General features: G+C 39.9%; 1 pseudogene; it reads left to right on the forward strand.

Moving 5' to 3' along the window:
* Window positions 1-27744, forward strand: LOC123332476 (annotated as a pseudogene).

Below are 27744 nucleotides of genomic sequence, written 5' to 3' on the forward strand. Positions count from 1 at the left end.
ATGCAGCCTGCAGAGAGTCCTGTTGTCTCAGGTAAGTGCCTTCTGAAAGTAAAACAGGGAAGAAGAACTCAAGCAGAGCTCGTGGGAAAAAAAATGCTCTGCTGCCCTGTGATGTGAGAGAAACAAAACACCATCATGTCATGGACAAATGAAAACATAGAGTTGTTTCGATTTTCCCTCAGGAAATATCCAACAAATGAATTTTCCTTTTTTTTTTTTTTTTCTCTCCTCAACAGTCAAGCTACCTCGAGGAACACAATAAATCCTGCTCCCTTTTGGCAAGATCTGCCTCCTTTAAGAGACTGCATTGTCCTCAAACACATCAGAAATTTTTATTGACATTGTTTGTGAGAACTTTTCTCTATTGTTATTAGAAATTGTCCCTAAATATTAAAAAATGAGTATCCAATGAAATATTGAAGTTTCATTAGTCTGAAAGCAAAATCTTTAAAATTGTTTTTTATTCAATTGCACAAGAGAGACAAAAATGAACTGACCAATAGGCAATCTAATCAATGGTTGAAAAGATATAAATAGTGGCCCTATTGGTAGGATGGAGGCAGTTGGAATTGACTGGGAAGAGGCACAATGAAATCCTCTGGAGGGATGCAAAGTTCTGTATGGTGGTAGGGATGTGGGTTATACAGGTGCATGCATTGGTCAAAATGTTAAATGGTCTTCTTCAGATTTGAACTTTTAACCACAAATAATATAATACAGATAACAAATATTGAACTCAAGGTGATGATCTGCGTGCCGAAGTATTTCAGAGTGAAAGAAAATTATGTCTGTAGGTTATTTTGAAATGCATCAAAAATGTTCATTCATACTGATGAATGGATAGAGTGAATAGAAGGAAGGATGGATGAAGCACACAAGCAGGTATAGAAATTTGGCAAAACTAATACAATTATGTAAAGTTTAAAAATAAAATAAAATTAAAAAAAATGTAGAACCTGGGTGGTGGTTATGTAAATGTTCACCTTCTCATTCTTTCAACATTTCTGTGTTTGAATATTTTCAAAATATAATAAACTGAAAGGAAAAAGACAAACAAGTCAGAATTGTGTCAAATAACTGTTTCTTGATCATATTAACCATCTCTTTTTTTCTTAGAAATGTAGGATGATAATCAGTCTTAATGCTTTAGGGTGCTGACTTAGACACTTAATGAGTAATCCCAAATAAAATTGAATGCTGACATATACAGGATCAGAATATTATTATAAAGAGATATTAACATGCCCTAGTCTGCAGCAGTGCTGCCGTGTTTACTATTTTAATCTTACCTTACTCCCTGACTATGTATTTCAGTTCAATTCCGTTCAGTTCAGTCGCTCAGTCATGTCTGACTCTTTGTGACCCTATGAATCGCAGCACGCCAGGCCTTCCTGTCCATCACCAACTCCCGGAGTTCACTCAAACTCACGTCCATTGAGTCAGTGATGCCATCCAGCCATCTCATCCTCTGTTGTCCCCTTCTCCTCCTGCCCCCAATCCGTCCCAGCATCAGAGTCTTTTTCAATGCGTCAACTCTTCCCATGAGGTGGACTTTGTATTTATCCTCACTCAAATGCAAAGTCTGTGGCAATGGTCTTAATATTCTGACCCTATGTTTTATTTTAGTGAAGATAGGTTCCCAAGAGTAATGCAAATCTGGCTATTTAAAGAAACACTTTTGAATATCTTCAATTTTATAGGTTCACATATATAATACAACAGTATCACATTTACTATCAGGGATAGTGAAACTTTTCAGCTGCAGAGCATATGTTAGCAAAGATGTTTACATAAATGCAAACAATACTACAGAGATTCAAATGCATAAAAATAGTTTGTATTTATAATTTTATATTTGTAACCTTGATTGGCCTAGAGTAACCCTAAAAATCAACTTTTCTTCCACCACTTTTACTATGATTAGGATCTTATCTGAAATAAAGTACCTTACCCTCAGAAACTCAAGTTTTCTCTGTAAATTATTTCAGCTACAGTGTGGACAAAGTGAAATTCAGGCTTCCTTTATACTAAAAAAGGGAGGGGGTGTGGTTGATTGTTGCAGAGTTCTTGGTTTCAGAATTCTTTGTTCTTGCAGCCATCCACATAGATCAGGTCACAATATCCCTGTAAACCTTGAACAAGACAAATGTTATTCTCTGTTCTACAACTTTTTCTCTCTGCATGAATGGAAGAGTATTATACCCTTGAAGTCAGGTCTTGAGCATGAGCTATCCTGTGTATTTCAGAGTGCTGTTGCTGCTGCTAAGTCGCTTCAGTCATGTCCGACTCTGTGCGACCCCATGGACTGCAGCCTACCAGGCTTCTCTGTCCATGGGATTCTCCAGACAAGAACACTGGAGTGGGTTGCCATTTCCTTCTCCATATTTCAGGCTATAGGTAGAATTATTAACTTGAAGCAAAAGCAAGAGAATACAAATGTTAAATTAAAAGAAGCAGATATAATATAGTGTCAGATTTGTTCTTCCCTATTACATGATAAGGTGTACCTTGTTCTCTGCATTGAGTTCTTCATCAAAGCCCTCAGTCTTCTGTCTTCTGTTCCCACCAAATGCTTGCATTCCGTTTTGACAGTATCCCAAATGCACCCACTTTTTCTGGATAAGTCTGGGTAGAGCAAAACCCAAGAAGATTTTCCTCCAATATCTGTGCTGAGCTAGGTTTCTTTCTAGGAGTTGTAAGTTAAGTCATCCATTGTAGTGAATGCAATGTCTTGGTTTCAAGTCTAGCTTTGAGGACAGCATATTAAGGTATGCTATTTCCAAGGAATTCCTGGCCTGAATCATCTTGACAGGTGGTTTTTGTGAGCAATGCCTTCTGCTACATACAACAGGTACAGGGGGTCAGATTTGTTTTGTTTTTATTTTCTTTTTTTTTTAATAAATATCATCTATCTATAATTTTATTTAAAAAAAATAAAAAACCTATATCTTAGTTATCCTTAAAATCAATCCTTCTGTTTTCCAAATTTATCAGCATTGTGGCTGACCTCAGGAAGTACTCTTTATTTCCATAAATATTTTAGGGGTCTGCTGCAATACTCTCTACAGTATTCCATTATTATCAGGAACTTCTCTGGGCAGGGCCTTATGACTATGAATAGGGCTTATGCTCGTCTCTCTTCAACACTTATTTTTGTCCATGTTATCTCCCAGTCTGTGGCAACAGGGATTGGCTCAGGGTGAGAGGATCCATAGCTTCTGGGGAAAGTTCTAGTTCTGGACTGTGCTGCTGTAATGGGGAAGAACAAATCTGACTCCTTATTAGATGTTTCTTTTACTTTAACCTTTGTATTTTATTGCTTTAGCATTCAGTTAAGAATGTTGTGAATAACCTGAAATATACAGAACAGGTATATTATAACTTATAGGTTATAATCCTCAAGGGTATATTATAACACTTTTCCATTCATATAGAGATAAAAGTTCCAGAACAGAGAATAATATTTGTCTTGGAGGTTTACAGAAATATCATGGCCTAACCTACGTGTATAGCTGCAAGAACAGACTTCTGATGAGAAGACGTTTACAACCACTAACCCTGCTCCTCCCTCATCTTGTCTTTGAAAATGGTTTGCTGAAACCTTTGGGGAGCTGAGGGTTTTGTGGGGTATGAGCCACCCATTCTCCTTGTATGGCTGAGCAATGAATCTTTCTCTGTGCCCAACCCCAGTGCTTTGCTTTGTTTGGCTTCACTGTGCACTAGGCACATGAACTTGCATTTTGTAACATTGTTGACCGAGGTGCCCTTTCACAGCCCAGCAATATCCACATTACCATTAGTGAGAGTTTCCATGAGGCACTTCCTCTCTGTCTTATACATGCCCCTTCTCTGCTTCTGGGCCCTCTGTAGAGCTGATGAACCTATTTTATGAAACAGATATCAGCTCTATCTGAGAGGTCCTCAGCTAGCAGTTGACTTTTGCTCTTCCACATCCTTAAGATAGACAGCTGCTGCTGCTGCTGCTAAGTTGCTTCAGTCGTGTCCGACTCTGTGCGACCCCATGGACTGCAGCCTACCAGCTTCTCCGTCCATGGGATTATCCAGGCAAGAACACTGGAGTGGGTTGCCATTTCCTTCTCCAATGCATGAAAATGGAAAGTCAAAGTGAAGTTGCTCAGTTGTGTCTGACTCTTAGCGACCCCATGGACTGCAGCCTACCAGGCTCCTCCATCCATGGGATTTTCTGGGCAACAGTACTGGAGTGGGGTGCCATTGCCTTCTCCTAAGATAGACAGTAGTGGTTCTCAAAGTGGGGTCCACTGACCCACATCATTGGCATTATCTGAACCCTATTAGGAAATCAAATCCGTTGGCTTTACCTCAGACCTGCTGAGTTGGAAACTTCATGGGTACTGGGGGGTCCAGCAAGTGTGTTTTCATAAGCCCTCTGGGTGGTTCTGCTGCAGAGTGAAGTTCAAAACCACTACTGTATACAATACTCATTTGCCTTCTATGCTGGATTCACAAGTCAGTTCTGCAAGTGACAAGGTACTTCCCTACTAATGAAGATGCAAGCTCATTGGCTTCTTCTACCCTCTCCCATGTGAATCAGAGTAGGTGGCATCCCTCTTTGTTCAGAGCCTGGCTGCCAAACCTCAGATGCCTGAAAGGAAGCTCTGTCACCAACAGGTGCGCTTAAATATATCAGCAACAGACTTTCCTCTCTGCTATTTTTATTCTGCAAAATGATAGCATGAAGCCATGGGTGAATACCACCCTAAAGTCTAGAATACACTAAATTCACAGGATATTGGTGTGCTGTGTGCCTTTGATTTAGAGTCTGACAATCCACGTACATACATCATACTTTAAATGTTTCCTACCTTATGTGCCCAACCGAGATGGCATTTGAGACTTTTGGCACGATTATCCATCTTAGACGGCAAACTTCTAGGAGGCTCCTTGCAGCACTGGTCATTGTGTCACTATCCAAGGATGAATCATAGTTTATAGTTTCCTTCAGTGTCTCCTTTCATTTCTCAGAAACGCACAGAGCTTGAAACTTCTGCTGACTTATCTCCCCAAGGGGCATTGGGCTTAAAAATCACAAACAGCCCACATTGAAGTGGTTTCCCTCATCAGGTTGTACTCACACAAGTGATTATATCAGAATAATGGCCAGTTGGTACCTTGGGCTACCGGAAACTTGAAGACAGGGACGACCAGAGGCACTTAACTTCAGTTTGTGCATGCACCAGAATGGAGGCTCTGGCTTCTCAGAGGTTACAGGATCACACAACTCACTTTGATATAGTACTGCTATATCCAAGCCATTGGGTGCATACCTAAAGCACCCCAATGGTAAGTCTGCAAAGAAGTGAGGATCACTAACCAACTGAAAATTGGTAGCAGCTTAACCTCCATCAAAATATGCTTGGGCCATACTCTAGGATCATGAGGGATGCCCTTAATACATTGGCCTATAGCTGCCAAGTGGCCATGAATATGGAGAATGTTTCCTGGACACTCTATATCCTCATCAATTCATACTCTAGAAATGAGAAAAAGTGAAAGTGAAAGCTGCTCAGTCATGTTCAACTCCTTGCAACCCCATGGACTGTATAGTTCATGGAATTCTCCAGGCCAGAATACTGGAGTGGGTATCCTATCCCTTCTCCAGGGGATCTTCACAACCCAGGGATAGAACCCAGATCTCCCGCATTACAAGCAGATTCTTTACCAGCTGAGCTACCAGGAAAGCCCAGAAATGAGAACCATCATGCAACGAATAGTTGTTTCATCCCTAATCTTTAGCCCAAGTTCCCTGTGGCTCTGGAGGATTCTTCCTGACCCGCCAGCCTCTAAGTCCTTTCACTATCCTGTATTCAGTTTTCCTTCCAACTTCTCCTCCTTCCCAAACACCCAAGTGCATTCCACATAAGTAGCCTGAGCTGCTGGTACTTGGTGGCATGGAACAGGGCTACCTCCCTGACCTGTCACCTGACCGTGGTTTGGGAGCAGCCACCACAGAATCCAGTGAAGGCCTGAGAGCTTCCATCAGCTCTGCCAGGGTACAGCTAAGCATGGATTTTTATTTCAACACTGCTTTCTCTAAGCCTTCTCTATAGGTCTCTGGGGGATTAGAGGCCACTGTTCTGGGACTTCTTCCTCATGGAATTTCATTGGACATTGACCCAGTAAACTTACATCATGCATAGTCCAAGCTCCTTTGCCCAGCTGTGCAAACACTTTCCCCAGCATCACTTTACCCAGCACATCTGGCAGAGACTCACATCTGTCAACTATGAACTGGCACTTGCCAAGGGCATTTGCCATCTGACTCTGTGAGAACTGGAGCCTGTGCTGCTTCAGTTGTAGACCTTCGACACGGCCTGTAGGAAGTTCAGGGTGGAGGACATGAATGAGGCACTCCATGCTCCAGGAAAACTGGCAGAATCAGTCTTCAGATAGATATTTTCAGGAACTGATTTTATTAGTCCAATCCTTGCATCTCCTCATATCTAGAAAAGCACTAAATCCCTTCAGGGTGACAGCAGAAATCCTTTTGTAAAGGTAAGTGCTTGATTGAATGAACCCTCCCCCGACCCCCTTCACTAAAACCACATATATTGACTTTCCCCCTATACCTCTTTGGAGCAGTTTCTCAGAACTACTGAGGTGCTGTCTCCCAGGCTGTAGCCCTCATTTTGCCCCAAATAAAACTTAACTCATAACTCTCATGACGTGTAATTTTTAAGTCAACACATCTTTCCCCTATCCTCTCCCCACACTCCCCAATTCTTCCCCAAGGGAAAATTCAAGCCCCATTATTTTTTTCTTGGGGCATCAGTAGGGTATTACTGTTGCTTTTCTTAACATCCTTACCCAGCTCTGTGGACCATTCCTTGGTCGGGGAGCAGAGAGCAACATATTGCCATTCGGTAGTCCTGGATGAAAACCTGGCATCTCCCTGAAACATAGAGCCTAATGCCAGCACAGAGCTCAGGGACTTTAGAGGAGAGAGACCACTGCCTCAACACAGATAACTTTAGACACAGTCAGTCTTTCTGCTGTTCCCCCAATTAACCTTTGCTTAGCAAAGGTTTATTTTTATCGTCATGGCTTTTTTTCATTATCATGCAGAAAGCTCACCTCTCTGCCTTGAGTTTTATTGCAAGAGAACTCCCTCTTTTAATTATCTTTTGCTGTGCAAGGCAGGATGGGTGGGCTTTCCTGTCACACAGAGAACACATTTTTAACAATGGGAGACTGATGCTCAGTCAAAAGACCATTAAGATAATTATACCCTCCAGGCCAGGGTCATGGAGCTGTTGCTAAGATTCACAAGTGACTTGGGAATTTCCTTAATAAAAGATGATGTATTTTTGACCTGAGGAAGCAGCAGAAAATGTACCCCTTTGGCACTTGGATGATTTAGGGCAGGAAAGGAGATTCAGGTTTTAGGTATCTGCACAGCTCAACTTCCGCCTGATTAATGAGTTTCAGTCAAATTAATTACCATGACTTGGAGCACAAGAAGGAGATAAGCCACATTATAGTGATAATTAAGTGAGAGGAATTTTACCACCTTACAAATCAGATATTAGGAAGGCCAGAACAGAGCTTGCTGATCCTGAAACATGTGTGCAAACATCTATGGAAGGAAGGATTTTCTCGCAGCTGAAAAGGAGAGCAAGGTTGAGGGTCACTGGATTTCTAATAATGTGAAAGTAGAGCTCCCATGTAGTATGTGATCCCACTCTAGGTAGAAATTTTTATTAGACTTAGTAGATAATAAAATTTCAATCTAGAATTTACACATATATACACACACATATACATACATGCATGCATGACACATATACCACACATGAGCACACACACACACCATCCATGCTTAGAGTCTGCATAAGGGAAAATCATATGTAAGCAATACTACACAAGAAGATTAACTTCTTGGGAAAAGGACAATTTGGAAGTTAAGCTTGAAGGATAAACTTTATCTACCGATTTGTGGAGCCCTACATCAAGATCACTGGAGAAGGCAATGGCACCTCACTCCAGTACTCTTGCCTGGAAAATCCCATGGACAGAGGAGCCTGGTAGGCTGCAGACCATGGGGTCGCGAAGAGTCGGACAGGACTGAGCGACCTCACTTTCACTTTTCCCTTTCATGCATTGGAGAAGGAAATGGCAACCCACTCCAGTGTTCTTGCCTGGAGAATCCCAGGGACGGGGTAGCCTGGTGGGCTGCCGTCTATGGGGTCGCACAGAGTCGGACACGACTGAAGCAACTTAGCAGCAGCAGCACATCAAGATCACAGGTGTGGAGCCTTATACCAAGGTCACAGGATAAAAACTCTGTGGAACTGACCAACTCCCACAGCAATTGCTGCCATGAGCCTCAGAATCTAAACTGGCCACTTTCCTGACCCCATATTAGGTAAAATACCCAACCTACTATCCACCTTATAGCATCCTAACCAACCACCTAATGCCACCATTCCAGTAGGAATTTTCTGTCTATAAAAATTGGCCATTAGCCTGTGAAAGTGTTCAACTCTCCCTTGAGCCAACCCCCCTGTTCTAACTGCATCCTCCAATCTAATAAACTTTATTCCCTTCTCATTTTGCCTCATGTTTGGAAATTCTTTTCCAACATGTGCACAGATCACAACACAGTTTTACAGTGGTTTTCTTCCCTCCTATGGATGCAGGCCAGCTTCTTACTTTGAATGTCAATTAAACTGAAACCATACATTTTACAATTATAAGGAAAGAAAAAGAACATTTGCCTTATCTTTTTAGCTGGGGCCTTGAAAATTAGATTGACAAAGGAAGATGAAAGAGTGAAAAGCAAACAGCATTTATGAATGTGTACATTGCACTTAGATGTGAGCACTCAGTGATGAGTAACTCGAAGGATTGATTCGAACTTGGACCTACATAAAAGAACATATTTGTACATATATGAAAAGACACAGGAAAAGGGTATCCAGCTTTTAGCAGATATATAAAAGCAAACATATGAGGGGAAATAATGGAACAAAACAGCTGTTTGTTTAGTTTTGTCACCTGGAGTCCTCTCCTGCTCTCTCTGAGTTATTAAGATTCTCCGATGAAGTAAATCTCTAAGCCTGCTTTTGTGCAAATGGTGAGCAGGGCAGAGACCTGTGGTGTCTGCTGTTTCTCAATTGTCTCCAGCTCCAGATAACCCTTATGCCAAAGTGAAGCATTTCAGAATGGCATGTTCTGATCTCCTAGAAATTTATGATCACCTTTAACCTGGAAGTGTGCTCATTTAATGCAAGATTCATGGGGAGTGAGAAGTATAAGCAGTAAAGTGAAGTGAAGTGAAGTCGCTCAGTCGTGTCCGACTCTTTGCGACCCCGTGGACTGTAGCCCACCAGGCTCCTCCATCCATGGGATTCTCCAGGCAAGAATACTCCACCGGGGAAGTGAGATAAGGAGTAAATTTGTTACCAAATCCAAGCTCACTCTGCTTGCCTCACAAGAGGCTGCTAAATCAAAGGGACAAGATGTTGAGGCAAAGTACGACTACTTAGAAAGCCAGCTGACCAAGAAGATGGCAGACTAATGTCTCAAAGTAACCATCTTGTCTGGATCTGGATGCCAGATTCTTTTATAGAGTCATAGAGAAAGAGAAGCAGTGAGAACTCATGTCAAAAGGCAGAATACAGAGAGAGAGTCAGTGAGACAGGTCTTGCAAAACATCTCTGGGAAGGGTCAGCCTTTGGAAGGGATATGTTAATCTCTTCTATTTATAGGTGGGCAGCGTCAAATTATCTGTCTATGAGTTGAACAAAGGCACTTTAGTTTACAGTCAGGCAGAGGGGCAGGGTCCTCTGAGGCAGGCCATTATGTATGATTGTAATAACAAATGCAATGGAAACCAAGTCAAAGAAACTTCCAATATGAAGTCAGAATTGGCTTCTTTTCTACAACAAATCCACTTTTCATTTAGCCTGCTGTTCCTGGGGCAGAGGCACTCTGGGTAGGATAGGAACAGAGCAAACCTGCTGGGGTGTTCTCCACTGCCCTTGGGTTTAGTTATTGTGTAATTTTAGTTGAATTCACAAACAATTCAAATATGAATCTACTATATTGACTGGTGGCATATCCTGGCAATTTGGGGGACTCTATTAATTTAATATTTTTATACCAGACTGGACCCACTGAAGTTCTACTTTACAGCTCCTGGAAATTAAATTTTAGAGACTACAGGAGTGTTGGCTTATAGCATTTTGCAATATTGCTTTCAAATTGCTTTTCAAATATGTATAACATATTGAGCAGGTAACTCAACTCACAATCTAGGGGAAGAAAAAGAGAATTCTGATTCAACATTTCTGAGTGAAACATTTGTCCAAGAGTTCTTCAAAGCCAGGTTTGCATTTGTGATTCCATATTCCCTGTCTTCTTTATTCATCACAAGACTTCAGTGGGGGTCTTTGAAATGCAGGCACTGGCAGTCAGAAAGTTTACATTCCAAGCAACATCTTAGAAGCTCAAAACAGAGACTCAGAAGAACCTCAGAGGTTGATTTTCTCCATAGCATCTTTGGGATTTTAATTACCTCAGTGTCTGATCAGGAAAAATGAACTGCAGTGATGATCTTCTCTTTACATTTCCAAAGCACATGAGGCATCATCTTGCTAGATTTCATTGAAATTATATCTGAGAAGCTCCTCTTCAGGTTTTCCTGAATCAAAGCAGAATGGTGGTGAGCTGTGTGTTCTTCATCTAAGCAGTGATGCTCTGGGGACTTGAAAGGCCCATTGTTACAAAGTATGAAACTGCAGAGGTGCTGGATATTATGGAGGCTTTGTAGCTTCCTTGAAAAGGAGGCCACTGAATTCCACGACGATCTATAGATTAACTCACACATTGTGCTTTGGATCTAAATTTTATACTTAGCTAGCCAAACTAAGTTAACAGAACTGAGTAAGCACTCTCATCATCACACTAATCTAGATACCCACCTTTCAGTCCTTCTTTTTGTCTAGGGCAGCCCTGGCGTTACATCAGCCCTCCATACACAGGTATTCTACCTCCAAGGACTCTGCAGCAGGCTGAAACCCCAGTGATCCCCTGGGGATGTAGAGGAAGGCTATTGTTGTTTTCAATGGACCAAGCATTCTGTGGTTTAATGCAGTAACTAGAACAGGGGAAGTGGATGTTTTCCATCAAAAAAACAACAGACAAACAAAAAAACCTAGTTTATTAGTCACATACATCTCTGGACAAGTGCTGAGACATTGGAGGCATCAATTTGACTTTAAATATCTATTCTTTTTTCCTCAAGTATCTGATTCATATTTCTAGAAGATATCAAGGCTTTGAAATTGCCTTGAGGATTTTGGCCTGAAAGAGAGGCAGCCTTTGGCCACCTATCTGGTACATAAGCCTCAGCTGCAGAGGAAATAATGCATGCAAGGCATTCTGTATGGGCAAGGGAGAGAGAGACCAGCTGAGAAGCAGAGAGGGGCCTAGGAATTCTACAATATCAACAGCATTTGCAATTTCTTCTGCATTTCTTGGGAGAGAAGGTGAGATCCTAGAGATGCTGATGCTATGGTGGTCTCAGCGGGTCAGGAGCTCTAACAATGGGGTTCCCAGGCTCAGCAAAGGGCCCTCTTTATAATAGCTGTATTGCTTCTCATCCTGTTCAGAGTGCCAATTGTTTTGCTGTTCACACTGTCTGCACTGTTGACTGAACTCAAGTTAGACAAGGCAAGAGTTAAGTGGCTGAAAGAAGTCGCTAGGAGCCATGGGAACTGCAGACACATTTATCCTCTTCTGGCTGGCACAGCAGCCGTAGCAGCAGACATGACATAACACAACATAACTGTACACAACCTCTCTCCTGGTTGACAAAGCAACCATAACAGTATTCTCTCCTGGTTGACAGAGCAGCCGTAACAGCAGACATGCTATATTCTCTCCGCTACTGGCTGATCAATAGACACAGCTGTGATGCAGCAATAATTCCCACTCTTTTTTGGGTGGAGCTCACATATCCGTACCACACAAAGTAGTGGTGACCAAGCGAGTACCTCGTGACCTGCGTGCACAGTGCTATAAATGATCTCAGCTGTCACATAGTCATTATTTACAAACATGGAGCCAGAGAGCCTAAACACCCCATATAGGCTAATTTGCTCTCTCCTCACAATGGCCCACAAAAAAGAGTTCTGGTGTTTAATTGCCTACTGAAAAGCTTTCATAATGCTGATGCCAGAGGCAACTAACTTATGTTGGAGTTTAGATGCTCTTTCATCATTTGCAGGGACTGAGGAAGCCATCAGGATTCTAAGCCCCATGGTAAGGTAGGAAGAATGGACCTCAATAACTATGAAGGTAGATTTTCATCAGATACATGGGGACTGATGTAATTGATAAAAAGAAGAGGCAATGTCTTGCTTGTATGAGTTAGAAACTGAGAATCATGCCTGCCTCACCATTTTGTAAGAACCACTTTTTTTGGAAGTCGATTCACTTTAATCTCTCCATTTCCAAAGGTTCTCCCCTTAGCTTCAGCACTAGGGTTGCCTTCTGGTGGATGTTATCAGATATTTTGTAGCATTATTTTATTCTCTTCCTAAATCGGTCAGCTGTTAAATTGCCCTTCCATTAGAAACAAAACCAAAAAGTTAAGACCCAGGAAGGAGTATGTTTAAAATAACCTAAAGCCTATTTGATGTTGCAATAGCCCAGAGCTTTTGGGGCACCAAGGGTGTACAGACTGAACCTTTGATTTTGCAAAAGATTACTGGATTCTATAAAATACTTTAGCTTAATCTCTTATTCTTTGATAAATATATACATGAAGGAAAATGTTAAATCATAAGGTGACTGTTGAGTGACAGAGCTTCTTATCTCCTAAAGGGGAAGGCAGAAGAGTAATGGGGATAAGGAAGGATGTGGAAGATATGTCCCCTGCACATGAAGCAAGGAAGTGAAATACCACTTAAATAAAAGAGAGGAGAAAACCATGTGCAATATCCTATGTTCTCATTTTGAAACAACCAACATAATAACTGTATTTTATTAAAGAAAAACTAGAGCCAGGCAGTAGTTAGAGTGGTAAAAACAGATTTCATTCAGGAACTATTGCAAAAGTGGAAAAAAGACCTTAGTATAGCCCAGGATGGAAAATGGTTATTAGATGAAACATTACTAACAGAAACAGCAGGAGTTGGGGGCTCTGGTTAAGCAAACCTAAGAGAATTTTTGTGGAAGGAAGGTTGATAGCTTGGAGATCAAAGGAGGGGATGAGGAATTTGATCAGATATCAAAGATGATCAGATTTGGTGTCTGGGTGAAAGATTCCCCATAAACTGACTTGGCAAGATTTTGGCCACAACTGGGCAATGCAGGCCAGGCAAGGATGGATGCCAAGGTCAAGGCCTAGGGGATGCAGAGGAACCTGACTAAAGTTTTGACAAGGAGATTCTTTGCCAATTTATTCTGTTAGTAGATAATGAGGGTCTCTCATTGACCAAACTCTACTCAGCATCCCTGAACTCTTTTTCAGCTAAGCATAACTTTTGGATTATGTGCATCATCCAATTTTAGTGAGAATCATCCGTTTAACTAGAATCCTCCCATGCTTCATATCTGATCACTCTCAATGTCTAACGAGGTCCCTCATCCCTCACCATGTCCCAGGTGATGTTCACTCACCCTGGCCTGTCCACAGCAAGAATCCTTTTAGGTGAGGTTAGCCAGAACCCCACTTACCTCTGATGCTCTTAGTAATTTTCTATTCACCAACTCCCTCCATGCTCCTTGGTTATAAATCCTCACTTTTCCTTAGTGTATTTGGAGTTGATTTCAACCTGTCTCCCTCACTGTAAGACCCTATTGCAGTGGTCTTGGCACCCACTGTGACATCCCCATCACTTTGAATGAAATCTTCCTTGCAATGCTATAACAAATGTCATTGAAATTTGTTTCCTTTAATAGACTACAGATGTTATCTTTGGCTAATAATTGCAAAATGGGTACAGAAGTATCACAGAATGTACAAAGGGTGTACATCATACCTTACAGAATGAACCATAATCTGGAAATCCAAGCTCTGAACGTGGACAGGGCACAGGGCAATTCCAGGGGTCTGAGTGGCAGGTGCCAACAACTTGGTTATCTTCTTAGAGTTCACTTGAAAAATCCATAAACAACAATTTTTTGTCCTAGCATCAGTCCATTCAGGTTTCAAATTTCCAGGATGCCATTCCACTAGGCTAACTGAGGGCAGTGACTCAACTCTTTGCTAAGAGAGCATCAGATCAGATCAGATCAGTCGCTCAGTCGTGTCCGACTCTTTGCAACCCCATAGAATGACTTAATTTACAGTTTCGAGACAACACACATTAAGGAGAAAGTGATGGAACACTGTTTTCCAAAAGATGATGGAACACTATTCTTGGAAATTGGGTGAAGGGACTTTGTGGCAAGTCAAGGATCCAGGTTCCTGAACTCTCAGATAGCTGTTTACAGTGCAGATGATAAGATAAATTTATAAGCTACACTTACTTGAGACATGTACATTACTGGCTTTTGTTAATTTCACTTTTCCCCCTCTCTTTACAAATTTGTAAAAGAGGATCATTGGTAGAGCCTTAAAGAAACACACGCGCTTAAATCTCTACTTCTCATATGCTAATTTTTGTAAGCTTGGGCAAGTTAGTTAGAAAATTGGAAAATCAGTTTCTTCTTATACATAACATGGGTTGATGTAACCCTACCCCAGAGTCTTGGGGATTAAATGTGGCAATACACATACATTGCTTAGTATAATGCCTGGCACACTATAACCAATCAATATATATGAAAGTCACTGTTTTTCCCCTTTAAAGTAACTATTTGTCACCTGAGTTTTAGTCCTTTAAACTTCATCATCATAAATATTTTAATCATCACTACTAAATGATGCTTTTGAATTTTCAAATTTCTGATTGTCTCAGAAATATCATGTTGCAAATGTCTGTTTGAATCAGGATAAACATGGGATGAATACATCACAATTGGTGTCCTTTAATTTTAATTTATAGATTTCCCCCATGCTGATCTCTCTTTATTTTTTGTTTGTTTGCTTTTTGTGTTTTATAATAAACTGTCCCACTAAGTAATTTAAAAGCATGCTATTGAAAGACAAGGGCTTGATTCATTGTCCTGTAGAATTTCTCATAATGTGCATTTTGCTGATTGTTTCGTGTGGTATGTATACTATTTCTTATTAATCGCTGGATTTAGAGTTGATCATGCTCAAATTTAATTTATTATGTAATTTCTTAGCTCCATGCCTGATAAAGGACTAGCTCTATGCATGGTAAAAATAAACTCCATGGCCAATTCAGTAGCAAAGAACATCTCTAGGCCCAGATTCTTGTCTTAAAAGAGCATTTTCAAAGAAAAGAAGACAGAAATCAAAGAGATTCTGTGGTAGTATGGGCAGCACTGGAAATTACTTTAGTTTTTTAATCTTCCCAAATTCCCAAGTAAGAAGAGGCAGAAAAATTGGATAGGAAAACTAGATAGGAAAGCTACAATCTATGGACAACATAACCAGGTATTTGTTCTGAAGGTCCTCAAACTGTAAAGAGCTACAATACCTAGATATTTCTATGTCCATGCAGAAGAAAGCTGAGGGAAGCAGGAGAACATCTGACAGCCTTGCAGGTAGGAGGACCCAGCAGAGTCTGCAGGTACTCACTGCAAAGTGCAGCAGGTAAACTTGAGAACAATTCTGAGAGGAGGTGGCATCCATCATCACTAAATAAGGAGAAATAAAGACTCACACTTAACCACAGAGCACTAAGGGAAAAAAGAAATAAAAAAGTAATGACTAAAGACGTAAAAAAAAAAAAAAAAGATTGAGAAGTGATACTGTTGAATGTAGACAAATGAGATCCGACACAGAAATAATAGAAATCCTTAAAGGAGAAACCAAAGTGAGAGAAACAAATAGTTAAAACTATAATTTAAATTTTTTCTTAGGTTTAAATAAAATGATTTTAATCTATATTTTGAAACACTGGGTATCTACAAATATTGATCCAAAATGACCAACATAAAGATATTTCTAGTAAAATGACTGAACTTAAAAGGCATCTAGGTAAAAAGAGTCTATGATTTGTAAGAAAAGTAAATTAGGCTATCATCAGACTTGTTGACAACAATGCCAGAAGAAACACAAACTACCATACTAAAGATACTAAGGGGAAAAAAGAGTATAATTAATCTACAAGAACCCAGGGAATATATTTCTGAGGACTCTACTAGAGAAAGAGCCCCAGAAAACCAAACAGAGAGAAATTAATAGTGGTGAACATTAAATGTTTAACTACCTATAGAAGAATAAATGAGGGTTAAAAGTGAGTATTTAATATACTCACTATATTAATATATAATAGGTATGTCATCTGACAATGTAGATCTGATATGACCATTTTAAAAATTATTGAAGAAGGAGATACATATTTTAAAAAATCAACTGTTTCTAGTAATTGCTGCTGCTGCTAAGTCGCTTCAGTCGTGTCCGACTCTGTGCGACCCCATAGACGGCAGCCCACCAGGCTCCCCCGTCCCTGGGATTCTCCAGGCAAGAACACTGGAGAGGGGTGCTATTGCCTTCTGGTAATTAGTAATTATAATAATAGCAGTAGACCACATTGTAATTCTGAGTTTATTGTACATGTAATATGAAGTAACAAATTAGCAATTATGAGATATTCTAATTCTATTACTTCTTGTATTTTTGAATGCCAGACTTTCACTGTGGAAGAAAGGAAATTCAGACATACTGTAATGAAGGTAAAGTGAAATCCAGTAGTCCTAAATCTAAATTGGAAATACCAATATGAACTCACAAATTGCTTTAACTATTTCTAGATGTAATTACAGCACATTACATATTCAAATATATTTAAATCCATGAATTCATAATCATAATATGAAATATAATTGATGATTCCCTGAGGATGGTGAAGAATCAATTTGCTAGGTTGGAAATTGGGAAATAGAATTAGCGTTTATCTTTCCTAATGAGCTGTACTGCTGGTTAAGTAAAGAAAAAATGAGAGGAAACATACCTTAATGATGTTCATATACATCGTGATGAAATGAAATGCCATCACTGACAACATGGTAGTCTTATTCAAAAGAATCGAATCCAAGTTTAATTGAACCTACGATATAGTTGCCAGTTTCCAAGAAATATACAGGACAAAGAGACACCCTAACCTGGATTTTGAGTTTGAATCAATGAAATCCAAGCTGTGAGAGACTACATATCAAGTGGCCTGAGTTTTTCAATGAATAAATTATAAGAATAAGAAAAATTGTGTTTTAAAAAAAGACTTAGAATATAAGGAGATCTAAGAAACAAACTGAACTGTAGTATCTTGGGATAGAGATCTAACTGATAAAGCTATAAAGTCACAACAGTTATGCAATGTCTATCCATTTTGAAGTTTAAGTCCTCTTTTCCTTGGCCAGTGGGAGCCTGTGTGAGTTGGCTCCTAGCCCTCTTGACATGACCCTGGTAATCTTTGACAACTTTATTGCATTCTGATATGAAAAGATATTTCAGGCTTAACTTGTACATTTCCTGCCCTAGTCCTGGAATCAGCCATGTCTCCACAAGGCCCTGGTCCTTTGGGTTGGCAATGCTATTTCAAGACAACAGTCCAGGGGTTGGATTTTAGAACATTTCTGTGAATAAAGCTAAGATTTTTGTTTATGAGGTCAAATGTGCCTTGAATTCATACTTTCAATTCAAATTCAGGACTATAATGTTTTGTTTTGTATAGTCTCTTCTGTCTGATGTTTGTGTCTACTTTCTCCTGTACTGAGTATCTTATCAAGACCAGTTTAGATGATGGTACGTGTGTGCTAAGTCGCTTCACTCATGTCTGACTCCTTGTGACCCTATGGACTGTAGCTGGCCAGGCTCCAATGTCCATGGGATTCTCCAGGCAAGAATACTGGAGTGGATTGCCATGCCCTCCTCCAGGGGATCTTCCTGACCCAGGGATTGAAAACGAGTATCCTGCATCTCCTGCATTACAGGGAGATTCTTTACCACTGAGCCCTTAGATGATGGGGAGCCTTATCCAATAGAGAAGAGGACAGCAGAATGTGCAGATTAAAGACACAGGGTTTGGATTTAGCCTGATTGGTTTCAAATACCCTGGGTGTTATCCACACCCTTTATAAAATTAAGTAGAAATAAAAATAAAATGAAAATATCTTTATCATAGTGTGGTTATGAAGATTAAAATTAGCCTGGAAAATAAATGCCTCTTTTGAGGGAGGGTCTTGGGCTTAATAGGAGCCCCCAACCTTGCTTGGCTTGGATGGCTCTTTTCACTTTAAAACATGCTACCAGTGATTTCCTAGCAAACAGGCAACCTTGGGTTAATTGTCTACTTCTGATGTGCTAGGATGGGATAAATCTTATATAAATGAAATAAAAGATAACTTTCATCATTTTCTTTTTAAAAATATGAACATGAATAACTATTGAATGCAAAAGTGAAGCAGGAGATCAGGGCTGAAAAGAAAAATAATAGAGGAACTCCTTGATGGTCCACTGGTTAAGAATCCACCTTTCAAGAGAGGGTACATAGGTTTGATCCCTGATGAGGGAAATAAAATCTCACGTGTCTCGAGGAAACTATTAGTCTGAAAGCTCTAGAGACCATGGGCCACAACTAGAGAGAGAAACCGGTACACCAAAACGAAGAGCATGTATGCCTCATAAAAGATTGCTGCATGCCTCAACTAAGGCTTGATCAGATCAGATCAGTCGCTCAGTCATGTCCGACTCTTTGCAACCCCATGAATCCCAGCACGCCAGGCCTCCCTGTCCATCACCAACTCCCAGAGTTCACTCAGACTCACGTCCATTGAGTCAGTGATGTCATCCAGCCATCTCATCCTCTGTCATCCCCTTCTCCTCCTGCCCCCAATCCCTCCCAGCATCAGTCTTTTCCAATGAGTCAACTCTTCGCATGAGGTGGCCAAAGTACTGGAGTTTCAGCTTTAGCATCATTCCTTCCAAAGAACTCCCAGGGCTGATCTCCTTCAGAATGGACTGGTTGGATCTCCTTGCAGTTCAAGGGACTCTCAAGAGTCTTCTCTGACACCACAGTTCAAAAGCATCAATTCTTCAGCGCTCAGCGTTCTTCACAGTCCAACACTCACATCCATACATGACTACAGGAAAAACCATAGCCTTGACTAGACGGACCTTTGTTGGCAAAGTAATGTCTCTGCTTTTGAATATGCTATCTAGGTTGGTCATAACTTTCCTTCCAAGGAGTAAGTGTCTTTTAATTTCATGGCTGCAGTCACAGTCTGTAGTGATTTTGGAGCCCAGAAAAATAAAGTCTGACACTGTTTCCACTGTTTCCCCATCTATTTCCCATGAAGTGATGGGACCGGATGCCATGATCTTTGTTTTCTGAATGTTGAGCTTTAAGCCAAGTTTTTCACTCTCCACTTTCACTTTCATCAGGAGGCTTTTGAGTTCCTCTTCACTTTCTGCCATAAGGGTGGTGTCATCTGCATATCTGAGGTTATTGATATTTCTCCTGGCAATCTTGATTCCAGCTTGTGTTTCTTCCAGTCCAGCGTTTCTCATGATGTACTCTGCATAGAAGTTAAATAAACAGGGTGACAATATACAGCCTTGACGTACTCCTTTTAATATTTGGAACCAGTCTGTTGTTCCATGTCCAGTTCTAACTGTTGCTTCCTGACCTGCATACAAATTTCTCAGGAGGCAGATCAGGTGGTCTGGTATTCCCATCTTTTTCAGAATTTTCCACAGTTTATTGTGATCCACACAGTCAAAGGTTTGGCATAGTCAATAAAGCAGAAATAGATGTTTTTCTGGAACTCTCTTGCTTTTTCCATGATCCAGCAGATGTTGGCAATTTGATCTCTGGTTCCTGTGCCTTTTCTAAAACCAGCTTGAACATTAGGAAGTTCACGGTTCACATATTGCTGAAGCCTGGCTTGGAGAATTTTGAGCATTACTTTACTAGCGTGTGATACAGTCAAATAAATAAATACCTAAAGAAAATAAAATAATAAAAAGAAGTTAAACTTTAAACAAGCAAAATGTTGTAATTTGAGTTTTCATTGTGTTAAATAATTAACCTCACCCAACTTCTGTCTCCATCTTTTCCCAGCATATAACATGCTCATAATGTTCTATTTTCTGGTAGGCATTTCCCTAGACGGTGGCATGTCAGTGTCAAAGCCTTTTGAGAAAAAACAGCCCTTAGTTCTACATGTCTGCTAGTAAGCCAAGTGGACTTTATGACAGGTTAAAAATAGAGTCCCTGCCCTATGTACTTCCCATTCACAGGAGAGCAATTGAATGTGTGGAGAGACCCAGAACCATTGTCCTCCACCCAACCATCCCCACAGGGACTCATACACTCCTGGGATGAGAGTAATGGTCTTGCAGCAACCCCAAGAAACTGTTAAGGCTAAGTTTTTCTTCATGGCTTTATTCACTTCTAGGAGGCAAGCACAAACTTAGCCAAAATCTTCAAGTTGCTGTGCTCCCTAGCACTAGGGTGGTTTATATTTTGGAGAGTGGAGAGGACACTGGGTGTTGCTTGACCAAGATAGAAATAAACAGGTAATCAGAAGCTACATTTTTTTTTTTTGTCTTCGTTTTAAAGAGCATCATCCACAGTGTCTCTCAATGGTTCTCAATCCCAAAATGTTATTCCTGCCCAGAGAGCACATGGTGAGATTTCTGGCTTTCACAATGACTGGAGAAGAAAAAGCAGCATACACTAGGAGGAGGCTAACCATCCTGGAAGCAGGGAAGCATGCTAAGGATGGAATGTAGTCCCTCTAAAGGAAGAACTATGCCACCCAGAATGTCCCCAAGGCAAAATTGATATGTAAAAAAAAATTGAATTTCTTTCAGTTACTTGACACAAGCCTTGATCTTTTAACGTTCTTTCCCACTGCGAGTTTTTCTTAAATCCCAAAGGACCTTATATGTGTATCAGAATGCTTCATTTTAGGCAGATCAGAAGGACTGCCCTAAAGCAGACATTAGTGCACAGGAAGCAAAATAATAAGCTTAGTGCTTCACCTGTTAATAGGCTTAGATCTCCAGGGGAAGAATGAATTTTTTTCCTCTTCCATATTCATTTCAAAAATCTTCAATGGACAGAAGCAGTTTTCAGAAATTATCTTGTCATGACACAAATTTATGTTAGAAATCTGCAAATAAGTAATACCCATAAGTAATATCCATAGTAACCATGTATAGCACAAATTGATGTTACTACCTTTGTATGGAAAGCAGCAATAATAATGGAATGATTATCATTAATGATTTAATTGCTTTTAGAATTGAGATATCAAATATTAGAACTAAGTTTAAAATCTAGTTTTGTGAAGATGAATCCTTTTATATTTGGTTCTATAGTTATTATTTTCCAAATTATAATGATATCTTTACTTCTCTTCCTACTATTCTTATATGTTTATGATCTTTTCATCAGTATGTTGTGAATTTTTAAGAGTGTATAGATATATAATAATATACCAAGGAGATGGAGAATTGTATACATTTGGTTTCTAACACACTGGCCTTACAAATAATTTTTAAGCTTGGAAGTAGTATTGCCTTGTAAACACCTGTTCCTTTCGGAGCAGTTACTGATCCACAGTACCAACCTGTATCATAAAATTTGAGTTTAGGAAGGACTGTGTGAGGCCATTTTTGATATTTGGGTAAAGTATAAGCTTTCAGAGAAACTGGCATAGCCATTCCAGGGAGAAGGAATCAAATGAAGCTTTGGGGACCTCAGATGTACCATATCTCCTGGTAGTCCCACTTCCTCTAGAATCTGATCTTTCCCAGGGACTTGCTTTAATCACTAGACTGTGCCAGTTCCAAGTCTAAATCTACTACTTAACATGCTGAAGCTACTGCTTTTGCATTCTGGCTGAAGTCAGTCACCATTTAAGAAATCCTACTTCCTGAGACCACCGTGCTGTGAGAAAGTCCAAGCAGAACACATGAAGAGGCCACATTCAAGAGAATCAGGAAGCCAACTGACAGCACCAAGGAACCAGCTGTGGGATCCTGGTAGAGCAGTGCCCACCAGTCTGCAGCACAGCCGACTGCCTCAGCTGGTGCCATATGAAGCAGAGACCTACCTCCTTCATACTCTGTTCAGGCTCAGATCCACAGAATTCAAAGCAAACACAATGGCTGTTGTTTTAAGCTATTAAATTCTGGGAGTATTTTGTTATGAAGCAATAGATAACTAATACAGCTTAAAGCATATGAGACATTCAAGGAACAGTAAATGCTTGTGTTTGGCTTGAAAGATTTCCTGATGGGCGGGACATCTTGATATGCAGAGAAAATTACGAATGTGGACATTAGTCTGCATATATATAGGAGGTAAAGAGTGCTTCTAGATGTTTCTACAAATCCTTTAGGTGAAAAGTGACACATTCTTATACAACTAGAAGCTGACCATGAGGAGTATCCATCAGCAAATGCCAGCAAAACCCCAAGTGGTCTTGGGGATATGTCACAGCTGACGCTCTCCTTGGAGACCCTCTCAGCACAGCAGGACCACGCCCAAGTCTCCGTGGACAAGGCTGTAAATATGAGGGAAAATAATCTCAGGCTTGCCAGACATGAGTCATAGGGACCAGCTTCTGGTATTTTATGACAAAGTGGGTGCTGAGAGACTGTGTACTTGATATATGTCATCTCAAGAAGACAAGCAATTATCAGACAGACACATGCTAAGGTGCAAACAGGAATCTCAGGGGGAGAAAAATGTCCCCTGAGTTTTCTTTTGCTAAAGGATACACAATTTGGGAATTGGCAGTAAGAGAAATTGGAGATTAACTTTTGTAGTTCCACAGTGAATATAGTGTTCACAATGTCATTACAACAAGAGGCTCTTTCTGTGAGATGGATTAGATCACAGGTGATACTCTGCCATTAGGAAAAAACAAATGTGTCCTTCTGCATCTATGAAGTTCTGTGCATGTGTGCATGTATTTGTGTGTCTAAATCACATGGATGTAAATTGAGGGATGATGCTGTCTTTAATATGTATCCTGCTCTGCTCCACTGATTGCCTATCTTGTTAATCCAAATATTACAGTGACAACTTGCTTGCAGAGAAAAATGTTTAGGGCAGCTCCCCATGTCAAACCACTCAGCTTCTGGGGAAAATTTAAATCTTAAAGTGAAGGCTTTTTTGAAAAACTGAGTTTTCAATCTCAAGATAGAAATGGCTAGAATTCCTACGTTTCCCAATGACCAAACTACTAGAACACAGAAGGGAGCTTTTACTAACAGGTCATCAGGACTGGGTCAGAGAAATCAGGCCTATAGCAAGAACCCAGCCCAGAAGCTTAATTTTATCCAGATTGTGGGAACAAATATCAGTGACTGTTCATTCAAAAAATTCTGCCTCTAGTAACTCATTACTTGATGCACTATATGTACATTCATATTTAGAAAAATTAAAAAATCATGGACCAAGATAATCCAAACCAATTTCAGTGTATTCATGACATCTCAGGGAAAGAGAGGCAGATTGGATAACCAAAAATTCACCAACTTTTTAATTTAGGGAGGATTTCTTAAATGTCTCAAATTCTGTTACTGAGAGTCTGAACTTTGCTTAACGCTGATATTACATTACCTTACTATACAGGGAAGAGAAAACAGATATCAGGTGAATTGAAATTGATATAGAGTAAACTGCAACCTCCAAGAAGTGAGCACCCTCCATAGAGCAAACATCAGAGCAGTGGAACCAGGGTCTTGCCTGTTGAGGAGAAAGATGCGACTGGCTGGAGTTGGGGTGGAGACTGGCGAGTGGCTGAAACCAAGTTTCAGACTGTCAACCTGATCAGTTTCTCTTCTTGTCTTGCTCTGTTCTTGCAGGAGGCACCACCAGACAAACTGCCATCAGGCTCCTGGAACCTTGGGATGGGTGGTGGGGAAACACCTCTGGTGTTTGAGTATCTTTCTCTAGTAGGGCATTTTTAAAAATGTTTTCCCCTTATTATTAACAACTTCTTCCACCTCCATCCAGAAACATAGGCCAAAAGCCTGTTTAGCTACTTTTTGCCTATTCATCACCTTCAAGAAATTTTAATACAATTGATATGCATCTGCTTATGTGTTGTATACCATTGTGCTTTATACAAAAATACTAAGCATGAATCTTACTCATTTTATTACCTGAATCTTAAAAATAACTAAACACAAATTTTAAGTTCAAATTTAAAATAAAAATTAAAATCTATATCTTAAAATTTTATTTATTTTTAATTGAAGAATAGTTGATTTACAATATTGTGTTAGTTTCAGGTACACAGTTAAGTGATTTAGTGATATATATACATACATATGTATATATTTTTTCAGATTATTTTTCATTATAGGTTATCAAAAGATATTGATTATAGTTCCCCATTGTACAGTAAATCCTTGGTGAGAAGCTATAACATTTTATTTAACTTGATTATCTGAACAAGTTTTAATGTAATTTATTTAAATTTCAATGTCTATTAGTTACATATAAATACATAAAATAGTATTGTACACATTTAAAAAATCATTCAAAACTTTATTTTCTCAGCAAGAGTAAAATAACTTAAAAATTAATTTCTTAAAAATGTAGCAAAATGAAATTCTTATTTGATATAAGAGGATAACTTTGAATTCTCTTTCAGACATTATCAATTGTTTTTTATTTTCACCACTTGACATAATTAATGGTGGACTAAATAACAGTTTTAGAATAAAATGATAAAATCTAAACATTTTTATTGAATTCTCAATGCCCTCAAAACCAAAGTGGTATATAAGATTGCTGAGATCAAACAAACACGGTCCACAGAGGAGACAAGGGGCACAGGCTAACTCTTGCACTGTGTGACTCATATGGAACAGCTGATGGAAAATCTCCCACTCACAGGCATCGATTTGCCACAGCCTTGTAACCTGACTTTGCATATGTTTCGGATCAATGCCATTAAGTTAATATCAGCATTGCTGTGTGTTATCCAAGAAAATCCAATGATAGAAATGAAATATTAAGAAATAAGATTTTACTGGGCAAGCCTGGCTTCAAAGAGCCACAAATCATTGTAATATCTAATAATTTCTCCCTCAAAAAAACAAGCTTTCAGTCCTTTAGGAGTAGCATTGCCCCTCTTGAAAATGCATGCTGTAGTCATATCTGCATTATTAAAGTGTTTGAATTGCTACTTATATTTATCAAAAATGATTATAGTTTTGGGGTCATAAGAAAGATTACTTAAATGCTGAATATTTTTCCTATCCCCTAAAATAAAATAACCAGCTATTTGATCAGTTAACTTAAAAAACTGATCTTCGATGCAGTCTCCATTTGGATTATAATTCATTGATCAAAAAATAAATCCTCACCTTTATTTTGAAGTTAACTCCTGTTCCCTAAGAATCTTGGACCATCGCATTGAACCATTCCCACCCCCCTGAACTACCCTCCTTCAAGTACAATCTCTCTTAGAACTCTCAGTCTTCCAGACTTCCATCAATTCTGGGTGAACTCCGGGAGTTGGTGATGGATAGGGAGGCCTGGCGTTCTGCGATTCATGGGGTCGCAAGGAGTCGGACACGACTGAGCGACTGAACTGAACTGAACTGATTGCTTAGAAAGCAGTGGAAAACTGACAAGAAGAATTAGGGCTTTTGAGTTCTGCTGGGTTCGATCCCTATCTTTTTTTCCTTTAAAAAAAAAAAAACTATTTTTGACTTTTAAAAGTCTTACATTTTCATAGGACCTATATTTTATAGAGAAGTTTTGGAAAATGAAAACAGTGAAAGACTGTGAAAAGATATTCAGCCCAAATGTTCCACTTGAATAAGGTCAGAAAGCAGCCTCTGACATATTCTTTCTTATTAGGAGATTAAAACAGAGAACAGAGGATTCTGGTTAGAATGCAAATTCCTTGTGAGAACACAGGGAGACTCTTTCTTCATCTGTTTCTTAGGACTCTTTGGTTTCTGATTTTAGAGAAATTTGCATCCACACCAGTGCTATAAAGTATCATTTAGAGGTTTTTTTTATTTTTATTTTTTCCAAATGATGAATTGCAGGCTTCCAAGAGAGCTGCTGTTGCTTTGATAAATTGCCCTTCATGTTGCCATATATAAAGAAAGAGTGTTTGACTAAACTGTGAATAAATTTTCACCATTATTCAAAGAGTATACTGGCTAAAGAAAAGTAGCTAGTGGAAAATTCAAGACTCTCTGCTGGTCAACCAACTGCAGGTTGAAGGTCTGGTCCCCATACTGAGTACACATCAAAGAACAGTTCTATTTGAGAATATCATCCCATGTCAAAGTCAAATAAGTTTCCCATCTGCTTTCAAATATTATTTCAAAAAAGTAGTTCAGAGTAAAACTTCAGCTATCAGTGGCTGCCCAGGTGTGAGACTTCTGCAAAGTTAGGTGAGTCTGATTGATTGGATAGTGATTTAAATGAACTCTAATACAACAGTGATATGATGGTAGCTCAGAAGGTTAAGACAGAGAAGGCAATGGCACCCCACTCCAGGGCTCTTGCCTAGAAAATCCCATGGACGGAGGAGCCTGGTAGGCTGCAGTCTATGGGGTGGCTAAGAGTCGGACACGACTGAGTGACTTCACTTTCCCTTTTCACTTTCATGCATTGGAGAAGGAAATGGCAGCCCACTCCAGTGTTCTTGCCTGGAGAATCCCAGGGACGGGGGACCTTGGTGGGCTGCCGTCCATGGGGTCGCACAGAATTGGACACGACTACAGTGACTTAGCAGCAGCAGCAGCAGAAGGTAAAGAATCTGCCTGTAATACAGGAGACCTGGGTTCGATCCCTGGGTCAGGAAGATCCCCTGGGGAAGAGAATGCCAACCCACTCCAGTATTCTTGCCTGGAGAATTCCATGGATAGACCATGGGGTCGCAAAGAGACAGACACGACTGAGTGACTCACATAATACAACTAGATTAATAAACTTTCTCCTACTGTACTACCTTCCTTCCAACCTCCGGATGAGTCCATAAGTCTGCTACATGTATAATACATTTTAGCCATATGGAGATATACATAGTTTTTATAAATGCAAGTACACATACATATATACATGTTATAATCATGTATATACTATCTAAAGCCAGACTGAAAAAGCAGCACTGCACAGCACCCTCGAGTTCATGCCCAGTGCCAAAGCTGATAGTGAGACCAGTCTGAAATGCCTCCAGTCCGTTTCCCAGCAATAGAGTGTTGACAGAGTCAGGGCACATCTAGCAGGACCATAGCTATTTAGCAACCTGCCTAAACGAAAAAGGCAACTTTGCCTATTTGAGAATTTACCTGCATGGATTGGTGTTCCTGGACCTTCAGAGATATGACAGTGATGTGCAAGGCAAAAAAGTTGAGTCTTCTGAACAAAGTAGAAGAAAGAATGAAAGAACTCAATCAAGACACTATTGAACGGGTAAAGCAGTTCCCACCCACAGTTAGAGGAGGGGCCATCAACACAGAATGGTCCCCTGTGGATGGCTGCCTGGTTGAGTACAACACAGATAAAGTGGTGAATGATGAAGACCTTACCAGGACATTGGAATTTACACTCAAAACAATTTGGAACTATTCTCTTCTTCAGTGATGATGCTAGTAAATATTACATCCCTACCCCAATCATGTAA

This window comes from Bubalus bubalis, chromosome 3 (assembly GCF_019923935.1).
Source record: "Bubalus bubalis isolate 160015118507 breed Murrah chromosome 3, NDDB_SH_1, whole genome shotgun sequence".
Taxonomy (NCBI): domain Eukaryota; kingdom Metazoa; phylum Chordata; class Mammalia; order Artiodactyla; family Bovidae; genus Bubalus; species Bubalus bubalis.